Source organism: Amphiprion ocellaris, chromosome 6, assembly GCF_022539595.1.
Source record: "Amphiprion ocellaris isolate individual 3 ecotype Okinawa chromosome 6, ASM2253959v1, whole genome shotgun sequence".
Taxonomy (NCBI): Eukaryota; Metazoa; Chordata; class Actinopteri; family Pomacentridae; genus Amphiprion; species Amphiprion ocellaris.
The window spans coordinates 19,433,676-19,451,614 of record NC_072771.1 but is presented as its reverse complement, the minus strand read 5'-3'; the positions used below and the strand labels follow the sequence as shown (position 1 = coordinate 19,451,614).

At 42.0% G+C, this 17,939-nt stretch overlaps 1 long non-coding RNA gene across 1 annotated transcript in view; it reads right to left on the bottom strand.

The window, feature by feature from the left end:
* LOC129349080 (uncharacterized) overlaps window positions 1-17,939 on the bottom strand; it is a 66,510-nt gene that overhangs the window by 47,005 nt on the left and 1,566 nt on the right. Inside the window, exon 3 of the long non-coding RNA XR_008601929.1 lies at window positions 15,520-15,637. This is a non-coding gene — a long non-coding RNA (uncharacterized LOC129349080). The remainder of the gene's footprint in view (window positions 1-15,519; window positions 15,638-17,939) is intronic.

Genomic DNA, 17,939 nt, shown 5'->3' with positions numbered 1-17,939 from the left:
CCAACACAAGTGCTCATATTGTGTGTGAATGTCTGTGTGTGCAAGGGTGTGTTTAAATGTACGTTCGTAGCTTAGCTGTGCTTGTGTGTGTCTGTGGGTCTTTCTCATCCAGAGCAAGTCGTGAAACATAATTGCTTGCACATGTGGAAGATTTTCAAGTGTTTAGAATGAAGTTGGTTTCGAGAAGAGGCGAACGGGGGGTGCTCTGCAGTCTGCAGCTAGAGACAGCCAGCCTGAACCCCTCCCTCTGCTGAAACCAATGCCTTTCTCTTTCTCTGCTCGCAGGAGTAAAAGGTCAGAGGTCACAGGGGAAGATCCCAAGTGATTGGACACAGGCCTGCTGTATCAAAAGTGGAGGACACAGTAAAGCTGTAGTGTGTAACGTGACACTCCCTCACGTCTGATCAAAGTGATATTATAAATGAAAATACCCAAGTCAAACATAGACATTGTAGTCACAGAATATATAAGCAAATACAAAGCAAATGACACGCACAAAAAAAGAAATCCTGCACACCACCCAAACCTCTCCTCACCCCTCCTCTTACCCCTCAGTCCTTCTTAGGGGGGGAGATAAAGTGTTCCAGAGACAGGGAATCAAGCACAATTTCAAAGATGTATCAGAGGGTAAAAATGGAAAAGTGCTTTTAATCTTGTGTAACCCTATAGGGCTCTAAATGTGAAGGGCTTCAGAGAAAGGATCCTTTAAAGAGGACATATAATCCTAATTAAAACACAGAACAGAGCTACCACTTGATCTAAAGGGGCCTCGGCTGTAGTGCAACCATCTTCTGGTTCAGGATCTTTTATTGTTGTTGAAGCCACACTAATGAAATAATGGTTGTAATCTAAAGAAGCAAATCAAGCGATCAGTGTTGCTATCCTACACTGCTCTAATGAATACCTTCACTTCCTCGTTGCATGTGCGAGCTTCAAAGCTTGAAACATGAAAACGGCTACATTCTCTTAGAAAGTCCTCACTGTATTTAATCTGAACACGGCAGAAAATGCGGTTTGTTGTCCATTTATTTAATATAATGAATGTAACCCTGTCAAAAATCTCTTGTTATCTTCACTAGTGTAGAGCATCAGTGAGGCAAAAAAAAAGTTGCTGCGAAAATTATGACACAAGTAACCTCTTCCTAGTATGAGGATTATAACCTTACAGTCTCTTTTGTTGCATTTTTAACAATCTTTTCTTTACAGTGGTGTGCCCCCCACAACAAAACACACCCACTTGAACACACACACACACACATTACTCCCCCCTTTTCCATTGATCAAGGTAATTGAGAACAGCCATGTCCCCCCACTTCTCTGCTGTCCTCTCCCGATGCCCCTCCCCAGACTCATGAAAGCCCAGACATCTGGTCCACATACACCCCAAGTCTTCATCCCCCCAGTCACCTCCTGAGCCCCTGTCCTTCTCAGGAACAACCAGACAGAGCTCCAAGACATTTGAAGAACAAGACGAAAACAAAAAGAATCGAAACAGAATAAATTAAGCGCAACACAAAAGAGCAATAAAATCGTAGGCACACAAAGCTTTGCAAAATACGTGTTGTAAGGCGAAGCGTACTGTAAAATGAAAGTAAGCTGTTGTATTTATGGATGATGGGATGATAGAAACGGAAGTCTCATTTGAAGTTTTATGTATCTGTGCGTGTGTTGGTGTGAGTGTGTGTGTGTTCATCCAGCAGCAACAGCAGCAGCGGCGGAGGCAGTGTAAGTTACGTGTTACAGATAGAGATCAGGCCGGGACAGATTTAATTAACAGATATCTCTCCTTAATGTAGATTCTTTTGGCTCCCTCAGATACACCCCCTTGTGCTTATCCAACCAGAAATAACTTATCTTGGCTCTGCACTAGTCGTAATGTATTTCTTACAGCGTTTAAGGAAACAGGGGTTTCGGCAGACAGACTACACCTTCATGTTTATTCACAGCAAACAGCAGTGGACAAGATTAGTGCTCCTGGAATTGTCGCTAATATCTGCAGCACGCGTTACATTCGCATACAGTACATTCTGTGTCCTGTGCTTTTCGACACACTGTCTTTGGAAACTGTGTGCGTGCATGTCTGCGTGTGTGTGCGTCTGTATTAATTTGCCCCCCATAAACTAAAGCTAATAGAGATTTGCCCTTTTAACTATCTCTCAAGGTGACCAGATTACTGACATCAATTAAAGCAGGTCCTGCTGGCTGGATGCCCAAAGCACACGCTCACCTTAGAGGAAAAGAAGGGATCATCATCCAATAAATCACCAAAGGAAAGGAGAGAAGGGGGAGAAAACGGAGGAGAAAAGTGAGAGAAACTAGGGGAAAAAAAGCAATACAGAGCCAGATTTCAGTATCCTCACAGAAGCTGTTTGCCCTACAGCAGCTTACGCAAAAGCCTTCATGATTCCAATAAAGTAAATAATATAATAAAGATAATGCTTATGGATTCCATATATTTATTCTACAGCAAATACAGTCCTGCTAGTGGCCACAGCTCAATGATCTGGAAAAAGTCAATGTGATGGAAGAGGAAGAGAAGGAAGGAAAATTAAAGTCAAATCAATGAGTTTCCAAAGCAGGAAGGTCAGGGACAGTTTTTTTTTTTTGCAACAGTACTGAAAATTCGAACAAATTATTAACACGGTGGAACAAATGTTTGTTTTTGTTTGAATAATGGAATCCTTTCATACAGCACACTGTTACAGAGTCTGTAATCACTGTGCTTCCACTTTGTGCTATTTGTTAATGTGTGGACAGAGTGTATGTTGTGTGCATAGTATCTGAGTGGACATGATTGAATAATTATGTGCTGTATGTGGAAGTGCATGTGTATGCCTGGCCATGCATTTGGTTATAATTCACAGCAGTGTTTGTATACACAAGCATATGTTTGTGTGTTTTGTATATTTTGAGTTAATATGTCTACATATTTGCATATGCACTTGGAATCGTGCACGTTCTCATGCCTGTGCATTTGTCACTCTGACTCTCCCCCAGGTAATCGTTCATCCCCACTCATTACACTGATAGTTGTAAGCTAAAGTTGCCTCAGTGTGAGTCAGATTCCCATATCTAAGTCAGCCAGCAGGCAGCCCACTTCACTCATACTTAACCTTGTGGATTCAAAGTATTACACATCATTATAGAGGAATGTGAGGGCCTGTGGCTTGGTGGCTTGTTTAAGAGACAGCACCACAAGTCGAGCCCCCACATTTACCCCCAGTCTCTTCTTTTACAGTATTTCCCATTTGGTTTCAGGTGTAGAGTTACTTGAAACCGAATCGGTGGCAAGTGTCTGGTGAATTCATTATGCAGGTGATGCAACATCATCTTCGTCTTTGTGTGGGTGGAATAACTGATAGTAATCGCTCCCTTATGGATGTGCAGAATACTACTGCAACAAACACAGCTGCTATAGGGCTAACACAGATTTCATTCATCAGACAGAGTAAGGTTAAATGTTGTTGTGCGAGGCATGTCGGTTTTTGAAAGATGGCTGAATTCCAGAGGTATTTTAAGCGTGAAAATAGGTGTGCATGCCATGTCCTGCATGTGCAACCAGTTGATGAAATTAAATGCACAGCATGCCCATTCAAACACACACGCAGACACACACACACACACGATGAGTCCATCATTAAAAGGACTAAAATACAATCCAATGACACATAGCACTCTGTTTAAAAGCCTACTTTGAGGGGGGAAGAGGAACTTTAATTAACCTGGGTTGCAGATAGGAGGGAAGGAGCAGTTATCCAGTGGCCTCTGGCATGCTGCCTGTCCAGCCCTGAGAGGTGAAATATATTCTTATGGATCTGAAGTCAGCGCCACGCAATATTCTCTCCCCTCACATACACATTAACCTTGCAGGTGTGAATGCGGACAAAAATTGGGACAGATGATGGAGGGAAGGCTTACAAGAACTAAGGTGGCAGATGAGGGAGAAAAAAAAGAGCAGAAGATGGAGGAGAGAGAAATAGCCGAACGATGTCACTACACACAGTCAACAACGCACTCAAGAGTCTAACTGACTTATGGTGATGAATTTCACTTTTCTGCTGCATTTAATGTAGCCCCCTTCCCTAATTTAAACTAAAAACTGGTAACAGATACTTATATGATTGGTAAGATAACACATTTCTTTAGTGATTAAGACCTTTTTTTTTGGCTTCACTGAAACTGCACCCCAAACTTGTCAGAACATAATGCACCTCCGGCCCCTGTGGCCCTTTCCGTCTCCGTACCTCTCCCCTCTAAACTCCCCCTGGGTTAGTGACTCTGTAGACCTCAAGTCCAGCTTTCACAGACGGTGATTTAAAATAACAATTGCATGCATATCAGGTTTCAGGCCTCTGAAATACATGTGAGATGAGGTAATGTGATCGGTCCAGAGCACCATTCAAACCCCTGTCTCCCTTTATGCATGTGTGCACGTGTGTCTTAACTATTCGTCTGTATTTTTTTAAAGCTAAAGGTTACCACCAGCATATGTGTGTCGAAGCAGACATTTGTTTTGTAAATGGTCTCTGTTTATTTTACATGCAAAATGTAGCGTGAGAGGAATAAATAATTCACAGAATTTTAGAAACAGCTAATCCCCATCATATTGGGCGCTAAGCACGAGAGCTAAGTGCCTGTTTTCAATTAGATCCCAAGTTAAAACAGCATTAAATTCTTACATGGTTTCATTGAGTCAAAATTACAACTCAATTAATACCTCATAAAATGGTCACAGAGTTAACGATTGAGCATAGAGACAGAGCCATAACGTTACCCATAACATTAAAATCAGAAGTCAGGGCTGCCTCGCTGCACATGGAGAGACACAGGACGCTTGTCGACCCTGTAAGTGCCAGTGAGTAAACACTAATAATAGCTTCCATAAAGCCACTCATATGGCACTGTGGGCCAGGCCTATGGGGACCATTAAAAATGTCATGGCTCAAGGCACTCCACGCAAGATCTGGGCAGAAGTGTTACGGTTCGTGCGACACTGGTGGATGGCGGTGAGGTGATAAGAGTGACTCCTGGAAACAAAGAGCCAAAGGGACAAGCAATTAGAGAGGAGAATATGAGCAGCCACAAAGCTGGAAAAAGCAACTCCAGGTGAACGCCGTGCAGAGATGGAGCAGTGCTCTGATTAATAGTAATACCAGGGGAATTGTTTTTCTGATTTGCAGGGAACGCAGCTAAGCATGGTATTTCTAGTCTCTGGGATGATTTGTGGACTTCTCAACCAGCTCTGCATGAAACGCTAACAAACTACCTGAGTACAGTACATAAATAAAATATTAGAAAAGCCAGGAAAGAGCAGGAAGCAGCATGGGCAGGCTCTTTTTTTTCTGTTCTGTGCTATACTCAAGCTTTTAGGTTATCCCACCGCCAACCCCCAGTCAAGGTTTCTGCAATTCTCTTCCTTCATCTCTCAAATTCCACTCATTCCCTCCCCCTCTATGTGGCTTTACTAAACATGCACTCCTGGTTTAATCTCACAGTAACACGTTCGTCTCACTGCAGAGACAGGACCAAAATCTTTCACTCCTATCCTCCCACACATGTCCATTCTATTCTTCTGGCCGCTTCCCTCCCATGACAGGTACCTTTCAATCGGGTAATCATTGGTTAAGTAGCCATTTTCCATTTCTGCCCTCTATTGAAGACTGGCCATGTAGAAAAGGCAGGGCCTTGTAGGGATGGCTGCTAATGGGGCGACAGACAAGCCTTCCCCGTTTTGTCAGGGGGAGCTGAGAACGAGAGCCTCTTATCAGCAAACCACAGCCACCAATTTTTCACCAAATTGGCTTCTCCTTAACACCTCCCCCTTTCTCCCATTCTCTCTTTCGACTTGCCACCGTTCCCACCTGCTTGTAGCTCCTTCCCACACTTGTAACTTTTAATACAGCCGAACAACTCAAAGGTAGCCGTTTTTCCCCTTAGATCATTGCTCCGTATGAGGAATGATGACAGGTTACTTCACAGGTTGCTCAAAGTGTCATCTGCTGCACTGCAGAAGGACATCCAGAGGAATCAGAACTTCATTCTGACAACTACAAAAAATGGCAGTACCTGTATTCTGTAAATTTCTAGTTCTTTTTGTCTTATTCGTTTTTTTAAGTTTCCCAGTTTTTCAGCAGCACTGACACCAATTTTTAAGTTAAAACTTGAAACAAGTGGTAACATGCAAATGACTACCACACGTTGCTCCCCTTTTTCTCAACGTTTCCCCCCATATTCCTACACATTCCATTTTATCCATGTATGCATGCAATTATAGTGCAATCTTCTTTCATGCTCCCCCCTCAGTCCCATATGTTGTTGAGCAGTGAAGCTGTTGAGAAAGAGAAGTGTTAACCTCCTCTCCAAACCGCAGGCAGAAGGGCTGCATTCCTCCCTGAGTACTCAACGTGCTGTTTATCTGCATCCATGCACTCTGTCACCATGGCAACCTCAACCAAATACACTGGCCTGTTCAACTCTGTTTAATTTTTTCCTCCCTTTTTTGATTTCATCACTGGGCTCCCATGCTCACTCTCACTAAGATAAACAGAGATGGAGCCCATACTCAGCCAAGCCTGCTTGAGTTTATTTTGAGTCTCCGCCCGGTTCGGTCCATGACGCTGTTTCGCCATCCCTCTCACTTTTCACAGCTTGAAAATTGGAAAACGCTCAACGTTTGTGAGGCAGAGGAGACTGGAGCTGTGGTTTGAGCTGGCTCGACTCATCCGAGACATAACGCCCCAAATAGTTTCAGAGCAGCGTGTTCATTGCATGGCTTACGACATGTCAAATTCAGAGATGAGACTAGTCTGAAAAAGTGTGGCCTCTGGGAGCAGTGAAGATTCATTATTTATCTGTTTACACACTGTCACCACTACCCGAAATAAACAATTTTTTTCATTTTTATACACAGAGTACACACACATGCAATCATACACGACCTGTCATATTCATGAAATCAGGGGATGCCAGTGAGATGAGCCCTAAAACTCACATTAATGGACGAGCCTGTAAGACAACACTTTGTTCTCTTAATTAGCACTTCTTCTCCTCCATTCAGCTGGTGTTCCAATGGTTGACTATTCCTTTATTAGGCAGGATTCCATCTCCAGCTTTCCAATAGGCACTTAACTCCTGCCTAATAGAGGATTTTCCCACACTTCCTCTGACAAGCCATTCAACTGAGAAGAGTTAATTTGTTTCTAATGCTTGGCTAATGGAGGATTCTGATGGCAGGAATTGAGTGCTGGGTTCTTTTGGGATTGACTTCCTCACCACATATTCGTATAAAATGAAGTCTATAAGATGAATTTTTTTCTCCTTTAAACCACAGAGAGTCAGTTTACCTCTTACGAATAAGAAAGATGAGAAAATGGAAGTGAAAAACTATCAAGTGTGGCAAAGTTACATTCCGCTAAATTGAATTGAGTGTTGAGAGCTCTTAAAGTCTAATCAGGAGACACAATTTTGCACTCGGAAAGCAACTCTCTCTTGCAACGGTGCATACATTGTTGCGTTTTTTTTTTCTCTCGCTATGGATGTCAAAGGGGGACTCTCGGGGACTATCTCGGCCCTGCAGTGGCCAGTCAGTTAGCTCCTGATTGACAGCCTGTGGCACTATCAACTGTCCTGCTGCACAGCAGGAGTGTCAGGGAGAGAGAACAGGGGGTTGAGGGTGAGGACGAAAGCAGAGCCGTGCCAGGCAAAAGGGATGAGGCTCACCAACGGCTATCTGGAAATAGCCCAAATATGGCTCTTCTAATCAATCTAATTCCGTCTGCAAGCTCTGGCCTTCTCTCTCAGACGTTTCACTGCGTCAAGATAACCTTATCTTAACCTGCCACATCCTTTACAATTAGCGCTCTCTCTATAGACACACACAAAAAGCACACACACATACAAACGCATGTTCTCATGTTTGCACACTCACAAATCTCACTGGCTTGATGAATGCAGAGGAAATAGCCGCAACAGCCTTCTATTAATTTCTTGTCTGCTTTAAATTTAGCCCATCTGCATTGAGAACCAGATTAATATGAGATTCTAAAAATGTAGCATATTTGCAAATCAATCATACACCAAATCATGTGAAAACCCTCTTTTTATGTCCTTTCCATGGTTTTCATATCTTTGTTGAAGTCTGTAGCAGCTGTCAAACATTTAGCATGGTCTGGGAAGTGGAGTGCATCCACTGGGATGATGCATGACAATAGCGTGAAACGGCAAGTGCTATATCGTTGGAAAGCTTCAGCTCTGCTCCGCTTGTACTTCACACCTGTGTTCTGGAAGAGCAAGCAAGCAGTACGGAGTATCGTACACAAGTGATGGATGATCATCAGAGCATTTTGGTGTGGCTGCCGTGGGGAAGGGAGGGCTGGCTAGTGGGTGTCTAAAGGGCTGTGGACTCTGTCAGGATGAGTCAGATTGGTGGACGGCGATGAAGATGAGTCTTTAATGAGCTAAGAATCGACGTGGCGACACACCTGCTTGGTTCGTGATCACCATGGGAATCGTCCATTCCCTCACCTACTGAGAGGCAAAGCACAGACAGCAAATCCTGACGGAAACATGGGCAGATCAAAGAGAATCTGTCAGAAGTGAATATGTTTATGCTTGTGTGCATTAGCATAAGAGAAGGGAAGAGATTTCATACATGTAATGTTCTAGTATTGGAGTGGCTGCTTTTCTTTTGTTCCCTTTTTCGAAATTGCTCAGTTTTTATCACAGCCAGTCTGTGAAAATATCTCGGCAGAAGATAAATCTCGGCAAGGTCAAACTAACAAAGACTTTACCTCCTCCCTGTTTTCTCTTGCCTCTGATAACTCTTTGGATTTCAGATACCTTTTCTGCTCCCTTCCGTGAAGTCAGGGACACAAGCAAGCTATTGATCCGCCGCTCCAACGTTTATTGTCTGTGCATTCAATGTATGTTTGCGTCTGTGCCAAGAATAAATGTGTGTGTGCTCTTACAGCTTTGTTTGTGTCTGTGAAATCAAGAGAAGCGCACACACACACACACACACACACGCACGCACACACACATATATACACACAAGCCAAAGGTGACTTGTCAGGATAATTAGGACTAGTAATGAGATGTGGTGGGTGGAGTACATTTACCTCACCAATGCTGATGACCAATGCCCTTGAAGTCCATCAGAGGGACAAAGGTGTAGATATACTGCACAGCTTGATCAGCATGGAGGAAGTCACACGTACAGCAACACTACTGTCTTGCACAGAGCATTCAAAAGTAGTTTGTTTTATCTGTTTTTACGAGACAAAATGAAAAGAACTAACATTTCCAGAAGTAACAAAATATAGTACTCACTTTTGTTCTGAGACACTGATCATTCCTGCCTGGTTTGCATAATTAGCATTGTCACATGATTGGACATATTTGCAATTATATCCATGCTGAGGACCGCAGATTATTTAATGATTCCTTATAGAGGCACAGAGAGCAAGAGGACCAAACATTTAGCTCAGAGCAGTTTGCCCCTCATTTGACACCACACCCCAAAAAAAAAAAGATTAAAATAATTGATCAATTTACTCTGGGACCAAACTGATCAATGAGATACATTATTAAAAGAAGGGTATCGATCAGGATGGAGGCAAGCCGAGTAAAATGTTTACCGCAGCAGAGATGCCGGGATCAATTGTGCGGCCAAAGCAGTTGAATAGAGCCCCATATGGATCAATGTGTGATGGAGCAATAGGGCATATGGATCTGCCCACTGTCCACTGTCCCTTTGTAACAGATGAAGAATGAAGGAGTGAAAATGTGAGATACAGTGGAGATCAAAGCAGAGGTAAGACGCTCTCTGCCAGCTTAGTTACAAAAACAGAAACAGAGTTTCGTCAATGGAAAAAGATTGGATTCAACACAATTTTTTACTCACTGGAACCCGTGCCAGAGAGAAAAATTAAAAGTGAAACCTTCAAAGCATGTTATATGAAGAAGTATGCAAACAGTTGACCCTTGAGCATCACCCTGTTTCCTAAAAATTACATTTCGACACAACTAAAATGCATTTTCAGTTATGTTTTGAGAAGACTGTATTTACTCCCAGATAATATCTGTGATGCATCACGAAAACATTTCTGATCAGCATCCATCCATTCATCCATCCATCAGTTTTATCCCAGCAGACATAGGGTGAAAAGTAGGATACAACCTGGACAGGCCATTAATCCATCAAATGCCCTCTAATTAACATATCATCGCCATTTATTATGCTGCAGTCCAACTCAGCCAACCAATCACATATCAGATGGGACAGGTTTTGTCACATTGGCAACCCAGTAAATGGAGGAAAAGCTTCAAACATGTTATAAAAGGGTGATTTTTAAGCCAAACCATGATATTTTTCCTAGACCTAATCATGCTGTTTTGGTGCCTAATCCAACAAAACAGTGAAACTTAAGACTAAAAATAATGGTTCCACACTGGACACAAGCCCCCTCATACGCCTAACATGGACTTTGTGACTCTTTCAAAGTGAAAACATTTCCTACTACATCACACTGTTGGCTTACTGGGAGAAAATATGTTTCCCTCAAATATTAACTGAGGGGGCAGTTTACTTGTACAGGAATGTATTTGTTTGACGGTGATGACTGCAAAACTAAGCGTTTGTGTACGTACCTGCGTGGATCCATACATCGTACAAGCTGGTTCATGTATTCATGCACATTCATGGGTGGCTATATGCACACTCGGTATATGTATGTGTGCATGTGTACGTGTGACTTTAGGGGTTATTGATTGTGGACCGGAACATTTAAAAAAAAAATGTCAACACACAGCCCACCATTCCACCATCAGTTCAAGGAGCTATTTTCCACACAAAAGAAAGCTTTGAGGAGAGAAAAGAGAAGGGCAGAAAAAAGAAACAGATTTTAAAATGTGTTCTAAAGAACAGCAGACTCGAGGCTCCTCTCTTCCCTCCCTTCTTTTCTGGCTGCTTTCTTTGCAGCTATAGAAAGGAACAGAATGATTGTGGGGTGCAATTGGGGAGGGAGAGGGAGACGGGGGTTACTGAATAGACCTCAACGCTTTTACAGATTTCCTCTCTCCCCACCATGGAGGACATCTGACCTTTGAGGGGGAGAATACGGGAGAAAGGGGGAGACAGAGATAAAGAGGGAGGGGTAGTTGGGAGAGAAGGGAGGGAAATCATAATGAAAAGTGGTAATTCCTTAGAGAGGGAGTGAGAAAGAAATGTCTAAGGGCCAGTAATGAGATCGTCTGACTAGCGGGTTGCTATGGCAACCACCACAGTATTACTATACACTACACTGTATGAATGAGAGAAAGACCATCTATTGTGGCCACAAGTGGATGGGTCAGAGAGAGAAAGAAAGACTATGAGAGTATGAAGCAAGAGAAGCAACTCAGTGTTAAATAGGTGATACATTAAATGCCATTAAAATAATTCCATACGGTTTAAAGGGCAAAAAATTAATAGAGAAATGTAGGGACACTATAACTTTTTTTAAGCATAGACTGCTGTAATGTGCTCAAAGTTTTTTTAATTGGTCAGTCACATTTAAGAGGCCGAATGCTGGGAGCTCCTGGAAGGTCCAAGCGGAAGACAGTGACTGTAGGTCTTGCTTCCTTCACCTTAGCGTTCGCAGTGTCTAATTGGCCGGCCAGGGATCCAGGTGGGGGGAAGTTAACCCTGTGCAATTGTAAGGTTGGTTGGTAGGTCAGCGCTGGACTCCCCCAGCTCTGAGTTGAACTGCAGATCTGATTACTGTGGTCTCTTTACAAAGCCTGCTTCCACCACCTGCTCCCACTCCACTCCTCCAGCCTCTGATAAACTATCATCACTGCAGATTGAGACAAATGATCTCGGTCTCCCTCGTAGTCCCACTGCCCAACTGTTTGCGCATGTGTCAGTGCGTATATGTGTGCTCATGAAGTGTGTGTGTCAGTGTGTGTGTATGCTGGGGGAAGAGCTATCAAGAAAGGGGAAGTTTTACATAGAGAGTAAAATATGTTTCTGAGGTAATTACATTTCTGCCTTGGTGAAAAACTTTAATTCTGATTCCTTAGTGGGAGTACCAAAGATCCGTTTACATTTGAATTTTTCAGTCAAACTTGCCTTCTTGGGTTTGTACAGTGCAATCATGTGACACTGGGCCATGGGTAACGAACGTTTCCTTCCTTGGAGGAAGTACTGGTTCATGTGAGCCCCGGAGACAGGAGGCGGTGTGGGTCAGTGATAATCTTACTGAATGGACAATGCCACAGATAGGTTTTGGGCGAGCAAACACGCATGCCTGGTTTGACGGGGAGGGCCTGCAGGAACTGGCCGTGAATACACACTCATGCTATGAGGTCAACAACAAAACAAAACAGCCAGATAAGAAGCACAGACATCTCACTTCCATTTTCGTAGTTGGTTTGTGTGGGTATCATGGAAAATGCACAAAGGTATTTAGACAAAAAAGAGCACCATTTCTCTGCCTGGAGATGTGTGTGTGTGTGTGTGCGTGTGTGTGTGTGTGTGCGTGTGTGTGTGTGTGTGTGCGTGTGTGCGTGTGTGCGTGTGTAAACTAGGCACTGGATGAAGACTAATCTTGCTCACTTTCTATGAATGTAATATTCATATGAATAAGTTTCAGTACCAAGCTACTATTTCTCTTTTATTTAAAAAAAGTTGTTTTTTTTTACTTAGAATACGCTGTACCTTCAACATGTCAAGTCACACTGTTATAACATGTATTTGCTGCATTTCATCAGCATCTCTATGCATATTTAATAGTGTTTTTATCTAAATAAGGCTTCAATTGTGAATTATGTGAATTGTAGCTGTTTAGATAATCAACTGCCATTAACACAATGGTGACAGAAAAATAAGAATGTTTTACAGTATTTTCATGCTTTGCGACAGGAGACTGTGTGGGGTCAATGGGGAAGGATGAAGGGAGGAGGAGGAAGGGTGGACCACTCAGTGACACTCAGTCAGATTTACAGATAGACATACTGACCTCATTGTGTTACTTTTTATACTAACAGCCAAGTTACATAATTACACAGTGCTGCCCAATGGCCTTATAAGACTAAAATCTGAACAGTATGTTCACCACATATATCAAAATCCTAATACCATATCACAGACATAACAAAAACAAAGTATCTGACTGTAACCTCACTTTAATCTTCAACAGAAACTGCATAAGACTGAGGCGAGGTTACACATCCTTCTAGGTAGACGTATAAATCTTTCAGATTTTCTCTGTTCCCATTATCCCCTGTCAAGCCTGCAAGTTTAAAAAGTTCAGTATGATAAATGTACCTGGTTAAAACCACCACACAGAGATAGAAATGTAAAAGTAATCCTTGACATTCTGTTAACAACTGGAATTCACATTTTGATTCTCTTTCGCCTGTTTTGATTTACAATACGACTATACAATACTACAACTGGTTTAAAGCTAACATTGTAATTGTGAAGATTTCTGCTCATCTGCAGTGTACAATCATAGTGCAGCACAATGGCAGCATGGAGACAGTCCGTGAAAAAACCCCGCAACTGTACAGAACACATCGCAAAAGAAATGCCATCATGCTGGATTTATAATGAGTATGACCTGCCAACTGGGAAAAACATTTGTACAAGTAGACATTCTGTGGCACCTATTTATCACAAAGTACATCAACGCAGCGGCAAATAAAGCAGTGAATCCACAGATCTTGGCAGTTCAACATAATAAAAGTTAAAATTATGACTTTAATTACTCTAATGCTATCAAGCATACCCACAGCAGGAGAAGTTTTTTTTTTTTTTTACAAAAGGTTTTTAAAAGTCTGCTGCAGTTTATTCATGTCTGATTCAAAAGGTATGGTACATTATCTAGACGAGGCAACACCAAGTCATCAGGTAATGCGGAAGGCAGTCTGCATTGTTTTAATTTCAAAAGTTTGCTGGACCACTAAATGTACATTTAAACACATACCATTCCAAGTAACAAAATGTCATTCTGGTCTTTCATTTCTTTCAAAGTGCAGTGAATACAGAGTCAACTTAAAGGAAGAAAATTGTCTCACGCTACTCAAAAAGGCAGGTGGTGGAACAACAGAAGGATCACCAGTCAAAAGCTGCAAACCTAAAGTCCTAGAGGACGTCTTTTATTGAGGAGGCAAAACGAGTGAAGGGAATGACAGAACCAGCACAAAAACTAGAGAGATGCCAGAAGCTGAAAAGAACTCTGAGAAAAAGACCAATACTGGGTTGGTTTTCTCTCTTTCCTTTTTTTAAATTGGTAATTTATATTATTTTCCCGCCCAGTGGAAGTGTTTGTCATCAGTGTCTCAGAGACAAAGGGGACACTGAATGCCAAAACTGTATTTGGATCCATCAGGCATAACTTTGGAACGAATGCTTTCACTAGCTATTTGCTCTTTAATGTTTAATGAAACAGTAACCAAGGCAACCTCAGGATGTTTTGTTTTTCCAAAGCAGTAAGAGAAACATAAATGCCATTTCTATCTATGCTCTTATCAGCACTGGACCGGAGGACACAGGCTGCCCTTCCTTGTCCCTGCCACTACAGCCTCTTTTAGGAATCTGGGGCCACCACTTACCATTGTGCTGTCCTACAGGAAGTACGGTTCACTGCTCGCTCCCAGCATTCACTGGGTTTCCTGTGTCAGGTTACCACGTCCTGTGTTTATTTTCTTTGCTTTTTGTCTGTATCCACCCTATAGGATTTTTCTAACATCTACCAAACCCAGCAAGTTTGAGGATGGCACTATCTCGACTATTGGGAAGAGGTGTTGCACAGTGACGACTGCATCTTTATCTCTTTAGAGATAACCTTCTCCCTCGTAAAGGGATTTTGCCTTGTCTTAGTATGACCTGTATTTTGGCATAAATACCCAAGTCTCTCAGCTCTGCGGAAAAGACTTTTTCCCCTCCTAAACCAAAAGAACCTCAATCAATTTCAAATTAAGCAGTTCATTCAATGGACATTGTCTTTGACAGATAAGCTTGTTACACCTTGAGAAAACGGCTAAAGGAAAGACTTTAAAAACAATCTCTTCAAAGTAATTATTGCTCAGCTTGGGTTTTTTTCTCCTTTCTACTCTTCTAAAACAAACTGCTTTGGAAAACTTAGAAGGGTGTGATTGATAGAGAGCATGAATGATGTATAAAGTCTATTTTGCCAAGATCAATACTGAATTTCATTAGGACACACCCCATGCACACACACCATTCTTACCGAGGGCATTGCAGGGTTTTCACTGTTACAAGCCCTCCTCTGTATTTCCATTGATAAACATAACAGGACGACTATGTGCCTGTTATAATCCTATATCAGTGCCTCTAAACAAGGTGCCCCGTCTAATGCTGACTCTCACACTTCACTATAAGTTGCATTGATATGGTTAGGCTTTCCAGGTACTTCCACAAAGTGTTCACCTGCATGCTAAGTACTGACCTCTCAACCAAAGTAACGCAGCCCTTCTTCATTTACCTCAGTGAGATTCCCCATGAGGATAGCTCACCTCTATTGTCCTTCCTCCCACTCTTCTGTATGCCCACAGTGATGACTTCGCTGCTCCAGGATTCACATCCAGCATCCACCACAGTGCCGAACATCCACCTTGACAGGGGAAGTGGAACCTGAAAGAAGGATTCATGGAAATTATTGGATAATCTTGGCTCTTTTATTTGACATATTTGAACAAGCAAAAATGTGATCCTCTTGAAAATAGTGTCTATTGATAAAGGGCCAAAAAAACAGGAAAATTAGCTTTTTCAAATGTTTATTTAATAAAAATGTCAATAGGTGCCACATTCTTCTGTGCAGACAACTTCTTGCAGACATTTTGGAGAATAATCCACGAGACCGGGGCATCACATTGCTGAAATTTTTAAGCCCTATTGCAAAATGCCTTTATGCGGTCCACTTCAAATGTCCCCACATCATTTTAATCTGGGCTTTTGAAATCTTTCTTCTTTCTGAGCTGTTCCTCAGTGGATTTGTTTAGTGTACTGAGCACCTTTAGCCTGCGGAAAGTTGCGCTTCTTCTTTTGGACAGATGACCTCACATTATCTTCAAGCACTCTCAGAATTCACAGTTGAGCCATGACTACAAGCTGCCCAGTTCCCGAGGCAGCGAAGAAACCCCAAACCATAACCAAACCATAACATTTCCACCACCATGCTTCACATGAGGTTCTTCTCATAAGAAGTTGACATTGTTCTGCACCAAACGTGTTTCCTGTTACTATGTCCAGACACCTGCAGTTTTGATTTGTCTGTCCAGAACACATTATTCCAAAAGACCTGCTCTTTGCCTGTGTGTTCATTGCCAAACTGTAGTTTCGCTCTTATGTTCTTTTTGGACAGCAAAAGCTTTTTCCTGGCACACCTCTGCTGCAGATCAAATGTGTGCAATTGTTTTTTGATTGTAGACACATGCACTTTGACACCAACATTTGCAAGAGTTACCTGCAGATCCTGCAAAGAATTCCTTTTGCATTTGTCTGCTCTTGATTTGAATTTGTTAGGGTGGTGAGTCCTGGACAAATTGTCAGTTATTTAAAATTTACACTACTTGTAGACAGTTGTCCTTAGAGTGGAATTATTAATTAATTAAATAATTATTGATTTTTTTTATGACATTATTTTAAATAATTTGCCTGACTCATAGTCATCCACAGCCTTAATTTTTGTGCCTAATTTGTTTTGTTTAATTATTTACATTATTAAAATTGCTACAAAATGTCTTTTTTTTGTCGTTTGTTTGAGTACACGTCTTTAATTATTAGGCATTGCTTCAAAGCAGGTCAAGTGTTTGCTTTTTCAAATATGTTGAAAAAGTCAGCCGTTTCCATGGGATGTACTTACTGTTTCACATGGTTGTATACATGAGCACATATTGCACTACTCAGGATTAAGCCTTAGATGTTTAAATCTTTTCCTTCCAGATGAGCATAAAGTGTTAAACAAGGGACAGATGAAACAGGTATGGTGGATGGGGGAAAAAATGGAGGGTCTGGAAATTATTTCCAACTTACTGTTTATATACAGAGCCAGTGCCGCTCTAGAAAGCATTCAGACACAGCCTGGTTTTATGGGACTTCATACGCTCTGGCCAGACAGTCCAAGGACAGAACTGGTGACAGATGAGGACATGAGGATAGTCTCTTTTTGACCCACTCAAATAGTTTTTGCTTTTTAAAGAAACTGCATTTCTCTACAATGGCTCATTTCCTCACATCTTATCCATGAAATGCAGGATGAATACGTAGATGGATATTCAGCACAGATCAGTGAGCTCAGCAAGAGTGAAACCGACTCCGTGGCATCACATTAAAATTTGTCCGCACAAAAAAATGATTCATCTAAATAACACACACAAAGAAGCTTTGAAAAATAAAAGAAAAAAGAGAAGGGGAACAAATACAATATCCTACTTACTAATCTCCAGAAATATTTGACACACATGTGCTGGAGAGTAAATATTGCCATTTGGATGGATCCACTCAACCAAAGAATATCAAACAAATTCAGAAACAATCACAAACATACCCTACAAAGCCACACATGGCTACATTGCACAGCTAGCCGTGGATCTGTGAACAGACAGCACTGAGCATGCATCACACTTGGCATTTTACGACAGAGGTCAATCACTGTGACCTCTTTAGGCTTGTATTTCATGGCACGGACTTGGGCAGTGGACTGTGAGGTGGTGGAGGAGGGAGGTTTAGGATGTTACCGCTCAGGATTTCATCTCCACAACTCCCAGGGGATGCTGGGTCCGGGCTTGTAATGAGGTGGTTTAACTTACAGTATTATACTTCTTATGAATGGGAGGTGAGTGGGTCGGAGGTGCAGGACTTGTGTGGGCCAATATGCCACTTGAAACAAAATCATATGCGGCTGTTTCTTTTTGGTGATATTTGACAAACTTGT